Raw genomic sequence first — 13609 nt, forward strand, 5'->3', positions numbered from 1 at the left:
GAGCTACTTGTTTTGGTGAACTTATTTTCTCTGACTATTTATTTATAGCTTTGTCTACAGGTGGTGCACCCACCTGTCAGATTCCTTTCTCCTCCTTAACCTCAACATATAAACAGATTCATGCTTTTCTAAACTACCTAAGGCAAACTCTCTGTCTAGCACTACAACTTTCAAAGAAACATAATTTCTCTTTATCCCCCCTCTTATTGGGGCTGCCTCTACTTCTCTCAGACAGTGAACAAGGCATTTTCCATGCATATTTTTGCTTGACTTACATCCCCTGTGGCCTTTTACTTCACTTGTACTGACACAATCAAAATAAAAATACAAATCTGAATTTGATGAGGGTATCCTATTGATTGATGAGGGTATTGATTTTGAGATATATTACAAGAAGAGCTGTGGATTTCTCTAGATGGCTCAAAAAGCAAACCAAGAATAATCACTTCTTTACAAATCTCCCATCTCCTAATGCCTATTCAAGGAACTGTACTAGAGTCATTAGCCTTAGCATATAAGGTAACTTTATGGGCCTATAGGTCCTCCTTCCTTGTATCTATCTAGTGAGTCCCACCAGGCCAATGAAGCTTTGCTTTTATTGTATTTTCCCCAAAGAAATACTTAGATTCCCACATCAAACATGGTGATTTAGAAAGTGTTCATCTTTCTGGTCCACCTACCTTTAATCTGTCCAAATCGACCCGAGGTTCCTTTGTCGAGGCCAGGGGAAAGATTTCCTAGTGCTAGCAAAGACCTTTCCAAAACCTGTGGTGTCCCAGTTAACATGTGATTCTATCTCCACACCTTCTAAAGACTTCCATATCTTATTTCCATATTTTGATGCTTAATGCTTTCTGTCTAATTCAGGAGAAACCCAAGATTGATCATTCTTCCCTAATCAACTTACAAACTGTTCACCACAATATTCCTAGAGGACGCCTTTCTCTTATTGCACAGAAGAAAAGATGAGCTATACTTAGTAACCTGCTTAAACTTATTCCATGTGATTCCTACCAGACAAGGCTCTTCTGGTTCTATGGGCCCAGCAGCTACATGTGTGTATCTAGTAATTGGACAGGAATTTGTACCCAGGCCCTGCTATTGCCTAGCATTTCTATCATTTCTCCAGATACCCCACTCATCAAGCTGGTCTCTACTCCAGTAAAAGCAGAAAGCAAACTATCTGCCCTATTCCTTTACTAGCAACTTTGGGCATTGTCTCTGGGCTTGGGATGAGGGGTGGCAGGGCTAGGACTATCCTTACATCAGCCAACTTCTCCGTCTCATCATCTGAACAGTTTCACCACCCTTCATGATCAACTGGTCTCTTTGGCTACTCTGGTGTTTGCCCCAAATCTGTAGTGGCTAGATCTTCTTTCACCAGTGGATGAATTTGAGCTCCTCTATTGAAACAATGTTGCTCTGACATCAATAATTCAAAACTGGTTCAGGGCATGGCCCAACAGCTCAGACAGCAGGCATTTAATTTCCAACAATCTCATACTCCAGACGTACCCTTCCATCTTGGCTTCTTTCCCTACTTTTCCTCTTCCTCCTTATCTTTCATACTTACACTTGCCTGCTAAAATGGTTCCAGAAATGTCTTGTGAATAGCTTCCTGCTATCACTCAGCTCATCACACAAGACAATGTAAAAACAATATTTAGTGTTGTTCCAGACCCTCCATGGTATACATTCCACCAGCAACAATTAGCCTGACAGAAAAAATGACTTCTATTCTTTATATATAAAGGCTCTTTAATAAGGGACACCCCCTCAAAACAAAATAAAAGGAAAAAAACCAAAAAATTAAACAAAGGAAACAACAAAAACAAAGAGCAGCTGCAGCAACAACAAAAACCAAGGCCCTATTCCAAGCTCAAAGTTCCAGAAAGCCAGCTATTTGAGGGTTGCATAAGAAAAGCAGCTGACCCTGCTCTTGATCCCAGAGATTGCAAAAGAAAAAGAAACTGACCCCTACCCTAGACACTCAGTGGCTACATAAAGACAGAAGATAGCCTGCAGGTTTTTAAAAATCTTATCTAAGGAAAACAGCTAACTACCACAGTATGTCCCTAAGGAAACCTTCTTTCCCCTTTCCTATCTTTATCTCTAAAACCTCCAGCTTGAAGCATGGAATTTGTGTTCTCCAGAACTCAGGTCATTGTGTTCTGGCCACGGTGCAGCCAGATCTGTAGATGTCACTTCTCTGGCATTCAATAAAGCCTGCTTTAGCCATTGAGGTGCTTTAAATTCACACTCTTTATTTCTTTCTACAAGTTTAATTCCTACATATCCTTATACTTTGGACCTTTGGATACTTAAAACTGGTTTGTAGGAAGAATGTGGAACACTCATCTAGAAAAAAATCCTTTGAATGTTGTAACCATAATCTTGACAGGACATTGACCCGGCCAAACTCCTGGAAGAAATGCAGATGGTGCAGGCCCAGTTCGTGAGCTATCAGAGGGAAACAGGTACTCTATCAGAAATCTGCTATAGGCCTTTCAAGTAATGTTCTGGTCAGGAATCTGACCACATTCATTCTGCCTATTAAAAATAATTTAGGAATAATATGTGTCTTAATGTTTTCTTGCATGTATATCTCTGTACCACTCATGTGCAGGACTCAGAGAGGCCAGAAGAGAGCCAGATTTGCCTCAAACTGGAGTTGCAGACAGTTGTGAGCTGCCAAGTAGGTGCTAGGAATGGAATCCAGGCCCTTTCAGAAAGCAGCCAGTGCTGAGCTGTCTCTCTAGCTCCCAATATTTATTCCTGTGAATGGAGGACAAGTAGTCAGAGTTGGTTCTTTCCACCATCAGATTGGAAGCAGTTATCCCTACCTGCTGTGGGAGCCACCTTGCCTGAAACTCTGAGAGTTTGAGTAAGGTTGAGTTTAAGCAAATAGGTTAGTGTGTTCAGCAGTAAACATTTCAAGGCAGGCTAGGATTCTCTATACTGAAAAAGAGCAAGAGGGGCAGAGAGAAATAGTGAAGACATTAGTTTGTCAAGGAAAAGGACTTCAGCCAGTTTTAAATGGCAACCAAGGGTATTTGTTGGAACAGAGGCTGAATTGTTACAACTCCAGCTTTGCACTGGAACAATGAGAAAGGAGGTGCCCTGAACAAAAGACCAAATATGTAAAAGCTTCCAATTGGTGAAAAATGCTTTTGAAAGGAGAGTGTCTAAACTGGGAACGATGATGGAGGGATTCTCTCTTCTTCAAAAGCAACAGCCTAGAGAATGTTTCCCAGGCCTAACACACAAAGACTACTGTAAATGTAAATGCAGTACAGGAAGTTCAGCCTGGATTTCCATTTGACAGCAGTAGCATTGTCCACATGTTCCTGGGTCTCCAGGCATGAAGGATACAAGATGGAAAAGTGTAATAGAATCTTGCATCATAGTTTCAGAGAGCCACTGATGTCCAGACAATGTGTTTCATTATCTCAGTCCCTGCAAAGAGGTCCTAAGAGGTCAATGTATGAAGCTGTGCAGATAAAACCTAACTTGCAGTGGAGATCTCAAGATGTTGGAGATGACAGAACTGTACTACACTGATCTGTAGGCATTGGAAGAGAACCGAACCTACAAAAAGGCAGTGCATGCTGGAGGCAATGGGCTCCCGAAGTACTTTCAAGTCCACATGATTCTCTCACAAGTTGCAGATGCCTGACATAAACTGCAGGATTTGGCATTTGTCCTCCTGGGTTTTGATCTTGTTTTTGTTATACCATTCTTTATTATACTTCTCTTTAGGAATACAAATCTTTATTCCCTCGCCATTTTATTTTGGGAGCACTGAGCATATACATATATATTTTTATTTTACAACTGCTCACATTTAAAAGATTGCCTCAAGTCTTAAATGATACTTGAACTTTAGATGTATAAAATGTATTGGAACTGTTGAAGGCACTTTTGATGTTAAACTGAGTACATTTTGAATTATATGATTGATTGTTCTCAACTCCTGAGAATAAAAGAGACGGCTGTTGCTTAAAACTGATGCAACTGGGCATCAAATTGATAAAGAGTAGAATTGCAGTGCTGAGAATTTTGATTGTCAACCTGACAGGATCTAGAATTACCTAGAAGATAAGCCTCTGGGTCTATCTAGGAGGGTTTTTTTTTAAAAAAAATACGATAGTCTCTATGCACATATGTGAGAAATTATTAACATTGAGTTAGATGTTTGGCCTGTCTGTGAAGGACTGTCTAGATTTGACTAATTATGGAGGGAGAAATACACACTGTATATATGTATACCATTCTGTGTGTTAAGATTCCAAACTGCATAAAAAGGAGTAACTAAGCTGAGCATTAGCATTTTATTTTGGTGTATTTCCTAACTGTACACACAGTGCACAGTGTAGCTCAACATTGGTTGCTTTTGGGTTCTAGTTCTTTTCTACCCTCCCTTCACCTTTCTGTTCAATGTGAATGCATTTTGGATTATATGATAGTTCCAAGCTCAGGAGGACAAAGAGTAGAGGGGTATGGATTCAAACTGATGTATTTTTAACTGTTAGTGCCCCTAACACTAGGTAGGAGAGAAAAAGGATACAGAGGAAAAGGGACATGATTATCTTTAGACTACTTCCTGCTGATCAGGGGCATCAAGTTCCTTCAAGCAACTTTGATCATCACAGGATATCTAATTTCTTCTTGTTGTTTCTTCTTTGAGCACAGCTACTTAACAAACCACAACTAGCAACCAGCAACTAAACAATATCTAGCCAACAATCCAGCCTTCTCTCAGGGCCCTAGCATTTGTATAACCTCTGAAAGGCCCCCGGAATTCCAAAATGTCATCCACTTGTAGAAACTATCTGCAGTTGGTAAAATCATGCCCCTGCTAGACCAGGAGGGTAAATTATTGTCAGCCTCAGGGGACAATCTGTACCATCTCCATTTCCCACACCTGGGATTAAAATGAAACCATATTTCCATAATAATTCTGTGTTTTTTCAAAGAACCCAAAATGCTTGATGTAGACCAACCACTGCACATTTCTGCCGCCATGGGTCAGTCATCCTGATGGATAAGACTCTCAAACTGTGAGCCAAAATAAGTCCCTCCTTCCCTAAATTGCTTTTGTCAGGTACTTTGTCACAGCAATATAAAAAAGTAACTAACATATTAGGTGGTTTACACAAGTATTTCTGCGTTGGTACATGTTGTTTGGTAATACCTTGATCTGTAATCTCAGGTAATAGTCATTCATATTTGACTCAAAATAAATTTACTCTTACTCCTATTCAGGTAAGAAAACGTGTTTCATACTAAGCAAACACCTAGCAATTCTGGAATATCAAGGAATTGAATTAGGTAGACTGAAACTTGTTAATACCGTAAAAATAGGCTTCTGTGGTTCATTTGGGATGCACTTCTTAAAAAATGGTACTGAAGGACGTCAGGGGGAATCACTATCCCTGAACTCAAGCAGTATTACAGAGCAATAGTGATAAAAACTGCATGGTATTGGTACAGAGACAGACAGATAGACCAATGGAATAGAATTGAAGACCCAGAAATGAACCCACACACCTATGGTCACTTGATTTTTGACAAAGGAGCCAAAACCATCAAATGGAAAAAAGATAGCATTTTCAGCAAATGGTGCTGGTTCAACTGGAGGTCAACATGTAGAAGAATGCAGATCGATCCATGCTTATCACCCTGTACAAAGCTTAAGTCCAAGTGGATCAAGGACCTCCACATCAAACCAGACACACTCAAACTAATAGAAGAAAAACTAGGGAAGCATCTGGAACACATGGGCACTGGAAAAAATTTCCTAAACAAAACACCAATGGCTTATGCTCTAAGATCAAGAATCGACAAATGGGATCTCATAAAACTGCAAAGCTTCTGTAAGGCAAAGGACACTGTGGTTAGGACAAAACGGCAACCAACAGATTGGGAAAAGATCTTTACCAATCCTACAACAGATAGAGGCCTTATATCCAAAATATACAAAGAACTCAAGAAGTTAGACCACAGGGAAACAAATAACCCTATTAAAAAATGGGGTTCAGAGCTAAACAAAGAATTCACAGCCGAGGAATGCCAAATGGCTGAGAAACACCTAAAGAAATGTTCAACATCTTTAGTCATAAGGGAAATGCAAATCAAAACAACCCTGAGATTTCACCTCACACCAGTGAGAATGGCTATGATCAAAAACTCAGGGGACAACAGATGCTGGCGAGGATGTGGAGAAAGAGGAACACTCCTCCATTGTTGGTGGGATTGCAAACTGGTACAACCATTCTGGAAATCAGTCTGGAGGATCCTCAGAAAATTGGACATTGAACTGCCTGAGGATCCAGCTATACCTCTCTTGGGCATATACCCAAAAGATGCCCCAACATATAAAAAAGACACGTGCTCCACTATGTTCATCGCAGCCTTATTTATAATAGCCAGAAAATGGAAAGAACCCAGATGCCCTTCAACAGAGGAATGGATACAGAAAATGTGGTACATCTACACAATGGAATATTACTCAGCTATCAAAAACAACGAGTTTATGAAATTCGTAGGCAAATGGTTGGAACTGGAAAATATCATCCTGAGTGAGCTAACCCAATCACAGAAAGACATACATGGTATGCACTCATTGATAAGTGGCTATTAGCCCAAATGCTTGAATTACCCTAGATACCTAGAACAAATGAAACTCAAGACGGATGATCAAAATGTGAATGCTTCACTCCTTCTTTAAAAGGGGAACAAGAATACCCTTGGCAGGGAAGAGAGAGGCAAAGATTAAAACAGAGACTGAAGGAACACCCATTCAGAGCCTGCCCCACATGTGGCCCATACATATACAGCCATCCAATTAGACAAGATGGATGAAGCACGAAGTGCAGACTGACAGGAGCCGGATGTAGATCGCTCCTGAGAGACACAGCCAGAATACAGCAAATACAGAGGCGAATGCCAGCAGCAAACCACTGAACTGAGAATAGGACCCCCGTTGAAGGAATCAGAGAAAGAACTGGAAGAGCTTGAAGGGGCTTGAGATCCCTTATGAACAACAATGCCAAGCAACCAGAGCTTCCAGGGACTAAGCCACTACCTAAAGACTATACATGGACTGACCCTGGACTCTGACCTCATAGGTAGCAATGAATATCCTAGTAAGAGCACCAGTGGAAGGAGAAGCCCTGGGTCCTGCTAAGACTGAACCCCCAGTGAACTAGACTTTTGGGGGGAGGGCAACAATGGGGGGAGGGTTGGGAGGGGAACACCCATAAGGAAGGGGAGGGGGGAGGGGGATGTTTGCCCGGATACCGGGAAAGGGAATAACACTCGAAATGTATATAAGAAATACTCAAGTTAATAAAAAAAATGGTACTGTTCTCAAGATTCTAGAGTGACCTGTAGCAATTAGCTAACCATAGAATATTTGAATACCATTGTAGATCTTGTTATCATCTGGGGATCTTGATTGGATTTTTTGTTGTTTCTGACAGTTAAAGAAGTAAAAGGCCAACAGTATCAACCAACTAGACCCCCCCAGATCTCCCTGGGACTAAGCCACCAACCAAAGAGTATACATGGAGGGACCCATGGCTCCAGCTGCATATGTAGCAAAGGACGGATGGTCTTATATGGCATCACTGGGAGGAGAAGCCCTTGGTCCTGTGAAGGCTTAATGCCCCAGTATAGGGAAATGCTAGGGAGGTAAGGTAGGAGTGGGTGGGTTGGGTAGCACCCTCATAGAAGCAGGGGGAGGGAGGATGGTACAGGATGTTTTCAGAGAGGAAACAGGGAAAGGGGATAACATTTGAAATGTAAATAAACAAAATATTCAATAAAAAAAGAGAGAGAAAAGAAGTAAAAGGCCTACCAGTCTCTGTAGCCATGGAGAGCAACAGCCATGACCTTGTGCTACCCCATGGCTGAGGGCCCTAACAAAGGCCACAAAGTTAAAAAGAACAGCAGCAAGCCAAAGCACAGCTAGCACTGCAGTCATCTCAATAAGCACACCAATTTTGTGTGGGAAATGATTCCACTAAAGTCGTGAGGCTTCATGCCCTATACCATGGAGCTGCTCAAGGTGTCCAAGGACAAGTGCATGCTCAAGTTTACCAAGAAGTGAGTGGGCGCATATATCCACCCCAAGAGGAAGTGCCAGGAGCTGAGCAATGTTCTAGTAGCTACAGGGAAGACAATGGCCAAGAAGGACTGATGCTCCCTCCCCCAATGAACATTTGTACAGAGAAGGAGGAGGAGGAAGAAGAGGTGGAGGAGGAAGAGGAAGAGGAGTCGGAGGAGGAGGAGGAGGAAGAAGAAGAAGAGGAGGAGGAGGAAGAAGAAGAAGAAGAAGCACCACCTCTACCACCACCACACCAATAAGAAAAAGAACAATAACAATAATAATAAAAACAACAGCAAAAACAAGAAGAAGAACAAGAAGTAAAAGGAAGGGAAAAATCTTGAGTACAACAGATATCAACAAGGGCCATATCAGACAGAGTAAACAGAATCAGCCAGGGTGTAGGAGCTACTGGTAAGAGAAAAGCTGTTCAGGCTTTTGTTTTAAGTTGCTAGCTTTTGTATCAAGAAGATTGCCATTTTGGAAATGTACTGCCTTTATTATACTTATTAGTTTATTATCTTTATTACTTAGATTTAGCCCCTTTTTTATCTGTGTTCCTGTCAGGGATCTGTCTAACTTCAAATCCTTCAATTTGCTTTTAGTTTGAAATTTAAGAATATAGGAAGTTTTACTTTATTTGAAAAGTGGCAGTATTATAAAGGGATAGCATATCAGCTCCCACAAGAATGACAGATATGTATTTAGTTCCTAATAGGTCCAACTCTTTAGTATCACACAACACATTTATACTATTATATAAAAGGACTGTGTTGGCTTGAATGAGAAAGGTCCTATAGGTTCATGTATTTGAATACATGATGCCTAGTTAGTAGAACTGTTTGGGAAGGATTCGAAATTGTAACCTAGGTTGAGCAGGTGTGTTACTGAGGGTAGGCTTTGAGATTGAAAAGCCCACATCATTTCCATAGCTCTCTCTACTTCATGTGAATGTCTCAAATGTAAGCTCTCAGCTTTGGTCCAGTGCCATACACCTGCTTGTTGCCACACTTCCCATGATGGTCATATACCCCAACCCTCTGAAACTGTAAGCCCAAAATTACTTTTTTTCTGTAAGTTGCTTTAGTCATGATGTCTTATCGTAGCATTAGATAAGTAAGACAATGATCTTATCTAGGAATAACACATTTTTAATTTTTTCTCAGAATAAGAGATCGCAAACAAGTATTCCTGGAAAAGGGGACATTTATTTAATGGTGTAAATGAATTATAGTACCTTTTGTCCTAAGAAAATATTTTGTTGTTGTTTGTTTTCCTAGTCATTTCCCTAATGTTGTGAAGAGAGACCGTAACCAAGGCAACTCTTATAACAGAAAGCATTTAATTTGGGCTTGCTTATAATTTCAGAGACTTAGCCCATTCTCAGCTTGGCAGAGACCATGGCAATGGGAAGCATGGTAGCAATGAGCAATGCTTGTGGCAGGCAGATATGGTGCTGGAGAAGCAGTTGAAAGCTACATCCTGATCCACAGGCTGTGAGAGAGAACGGGCCTAGCATAGCCTGTTGAAACCTCAAAGTTTACCCAGAGTGACATACATACTTCCTCCACAAGGCCATGCCTCTTAGTCTTCTTAATCCTATCAAAAGGTTCTACTGCCTGGTGACTAAGCAGTCAAACATGTGAGACTGTGGGTGCTATTCTTATTCAAACCAGCATTTCTGCCTTTGCTTTGGAGTTATAAGAGTTATAACATTGATAGGGGACAAGGGATAGAGAAAGGAACATGTTTATTTTACACTTTAGAGGATGTTTTCTACTACTTTATAGTGTAAAAGCAATTTATATGTACATACTGATAAGACTTTGGCAGTTCTTGGTTGATCTTTGGCCTAGATTTTGCTTGAGAAGAATGATAGAAACCTTGGGAATCTTCTGTGGACCTCCATCACACAGACAGATGACAATATGGGAAATGTTCAGGAGATGTTAAGAAGAGAAAAAAAACCAATACCATGAATCTTGGAGACAAGACTAACACCTGATCAGAGGAACAAGAACGAATCTCTACCTTTGTTCTGATTCTCTATAATATATGGTAACTAATGATGGCCTAAAGGTGTCATTTTTGATGTAGTTACTTCTCTGGCCTTCCAAAATGCTTGCTTTCTGAGTAAAGTACATTTTAATTAATCAGTTGCTACCTGTGCCCATTGCTGTTTGTAATGATAAACATCACAAACTGTAATATTCTGGTTAGACCACCACACATGAGATGATTTGACATGAGGTAACGAATGGAGAGAAAGGCCTAGCAATTTTACAAAGGTAATGAAAGGGTAGAGGGAAAGGATACAAAACAGACAGAGTGCTGGTAATGGCAAGAATGAGGAACAAATACACATATGGTGTTTTAGTTAAGGCTTCCATTGCTGTGATAGAACACCATGACTAAAAGAAAATTGAGAAGAGCATCGTCTGTCAACAAAGAAATTTAGGACAGAAACTCACGCAATGAATCTGGAGGAAGGAACTGAAGTAAGAAACCACGAAGGAATGTTGCTTATGGCTTGCTCAACCTGTTTTCTTATACTGTTAAGGCTTACCCACCCAGGGATTTTTAGAGAACTGTTAAATAGGTCCACCTACACCAATCATTAAAGAAAGAAATACCCCATGGGCCAATCTGGTGGGTCATTTTCTCAGTTTAGGTTCCCTCTTTCCAACGGATTGTATCTTGTGTTAAGTTGACATAAAATCTATCCAGCACACATGCTACAGTTTTAATATGGTATATCCCCACTAAAACGAATTTTGAGACATAATACTTCACTTCAGCAGTGCTACGTGATAGTGGAGACTTCCGGAAGCATGAGAATGCAAATGATTATCACGTAGTGTATTGTTTTTATTGTGGGAATTGGTTAGCTATTATATGATTTGGGTCCCCCTCTCTTCTCTTCCACACATGCCAAAATGCTATATTTATTTGAAGTTATACAAAGTTGTCTCCAGATATCATGCATATATTTGTTCCAAAAAAGCATATTTTTTCCTAGGGTGTAGCTCAGTAATAAAACACTTTCCTGGATGTGGAAGGTGCTAGATTCTATCCTATACACAAACCTGCAGACAATCATTTTCTGGGTGAATGTACTAGGATTAACCTGTTGAAGAAGAGTACTGCCTATTTCCCTTCATGTAGGAATGAAAGATCTGTTCTGGCTCTACAAACAGTAGTGGGAGAGTTTTAGCTGCTCTCTCACTGATTGTGGGAGCCACAGTGAGAGGCAGCAAATGAGCTTTCTCTTTAGGGCATGGGAGGCTTAACTTCCTGACCTGTCCTGGCCTGGCCTGATAAAATCACCTTTTGAAGTAACAGAGATAGGTAAGGTGCACTTTTAGATGAGCTGAGAATGTGTCTGTGTTATTTCCATGGATGTTAGGTTAAAGGAAGATGAAGATTACCGAAAGCTGTTCGACTTGTTAAGCCTCAGTACCTATGTCTTTTATATGGGCAACATAAGGAAGTCTTGAAACTTTTTTGGTCTGTCTATTGATAGTTCTATGTAAGAGCCTTTCAGTGTATGCTAGGAGGACAAATACAAGAGCAATCAGCAAGCACAGAGTTCACCATTTTGTCATCCTTCAAGTCCCAATGTCCTCAGGAGCCTTGCCCTCTTTTTACCTTTTGTAACTAAACAAAATGAGTTCAGATTTTTATGAGTGCAAATTCAAAACAAGGACAGCCAAAATGGAAAAGATCAGAAAGATTTATTACCTGTATCATGAAGGGAGAGAATGAGAATGGCTTCTATGCAATACCCTCTCCAACAAGAAAATCATGAGGCTTTTTATTAAGAGATTAACCCATTCCCAAGCATAGTCCGTTAAGGAGAAAATTCTTAACTATTCCCAGTTTCAAACAATGGGCAAAAATGCTTCTGGACACTCTCATCCTGTACCATAAAGTTTTATTTAGCTCCAGCAAAGGAAAGGACACTTTTTTTTCTTTTCGTTGTTTTTGTTCTTCATTTCCCCCTTCCCCCTCCCCCTGTCTCCAAGAGGATGTCCCCACCCACCGTCATCCTGCCAGGCATCCCCACTCCCTGGGGCCTTTGACCTCTCAAGGTTTAGGTGCTTCTTCTCTCACTGAGGCCAAACCAGTCAGTCGTCTGCTGTATATGTGTTGGGGGCATCAACCACAGTCTGGTTGGTGGCTCAGTGTCTGAGAGATTTGGGCAGTTCAGGTTTATTGAGACTGCTGGTCTTCCTATGGGGTTGCCCCTCTTCAACTTCTTCCAGTCTAGGAAAGGACACTTTCAGTGTGCATTAAAACAGGAGTTTGTTTGGAGGGTTCTTGCCTTCTTGCGTGGCTAGCACTCTCAGTTTCTAATGTTTATTTCTTGTTATATTCATTGTTTTAAGTTGTAAGTTCATGTAGAAACTGGAAATAGCCTAGATGTTTATCAACTGATGAATGAATAATGAAAATGTGGTACAAAATGAACTGTTATTCATCTGCTAAAAATGAAATCCTGAAATTTGTAGGTAAATGGATGGACCTACAAAAAAAAAAAAAAACAAAACAGGGGGTTGGGGATTTAGCTCAGCGGTAGAGCGCTTGCCTAGCGAGCGCAAGGCCCTGGGTTCGGTCCCCAGCTCCGGAAAAAACAAAAACAAAAACAAAAACAAAAACAAAAACAAAAACACCATACTGAGTGAGGTAACACAGACCCAAAAAGACAAAGAGACACATATGTTTTCTCATACATGTGGATGTTAGCTTTTAAGCCTTCTATATATGTGCTATAATTGATATAATTACAGAGTTTTGGTACCTAGTTAGGAACTAGAAGGGGCAGAAAGGGTCTATCAAGGCAGGGGAAATAAAATATATTGCTACAGAGAGGTCATGTCAAGACTGGAATTAGAGGATTAAATGTAGAGTTGGATGGAAGAGGGGAATAAAGGACGGGATATGAGGAGAGAAGAAAACTAATGCTAGGGGTCATATAGAAACCTGTTAATGTTTATATAGATATAACATTTTTCTATATATTATATATACACAGTATATATAATAGGAAGTTTCTATACACACACGCATATATATACATATATATAAACTTTAGGAAATATATATATATACATATACATATATATATATACATATATATCCAAATAATTGTTCAGACAATGCCCTGACTTGATATCTTATGCCACCGAGTGATACCTCCAGTGACAAGAATTGGCTAATAGTTGTGGCAGTCTCTGAATGGCCTTTCTTTGAGACTCTGCTCCAGACTTTGTCTCTGTATTTCCTCCTGTGAGTATTTTGTTCCCCATTCTAAGAAGGACTGAAGCATCCACACTTTTGTGGACACTCCAGAGCTCCCAGGGACTAAACCACCAACTAAATAGTACATATGGAGTGACCCATGGCTCCAACAGCATATGTAGCAGAGTATGGGCCTTGTTGGATATCAATGGGAAGAGAGGCCCTTGGTCCTCTGAAGGCTTGATGCCCCAATGTAGG

General features: G+C 40.5%; 1 protein-coding gene across 11 annotated transcripts in view; it reads left to right on the top strand.

Annotated features, from left to right (window-relative positions):
- The window catches only part of Heph (hephaestin), a 246995-nt gene that overhangs the window by 111427 nt on the left and 121959 nt on the right, over nucleotides 1-13609 (top strand). For 3 of the 11 annotated variants that reach the window (XM_087598984.1, XM_087598989.1, XM_087598986.1), the window contains exon 2: nucleotides 2402-2477. The exons of the other annotated variants lie outside the window; for them this stretch is intronic. The gene's annotated coding sequence lies outside the window, so the exon portion shown is untranslated. The remainder of the gene's footprint in view (nucleotides 1-2401; nucleotides 2478-13609) is intronic. 11 annotated transcript variants of the gene reach the window in all.

The sequence above is a fragment of the Rattus norvegicus genome, chromosome X (genome assembly GCF_021556685.1).
Source record: "Rattus norvegicus strain SHRSP/BbbUtx chromosome X, alternate assembly SHRSP_T2T, whole genome shotgun sequence".
NCBI classification, from domain to species: Eukaryota; Metazoa; Chordata; class Mammalia; order Rodentia; family Muridae; genus Rattus; species Rattus norvegicus.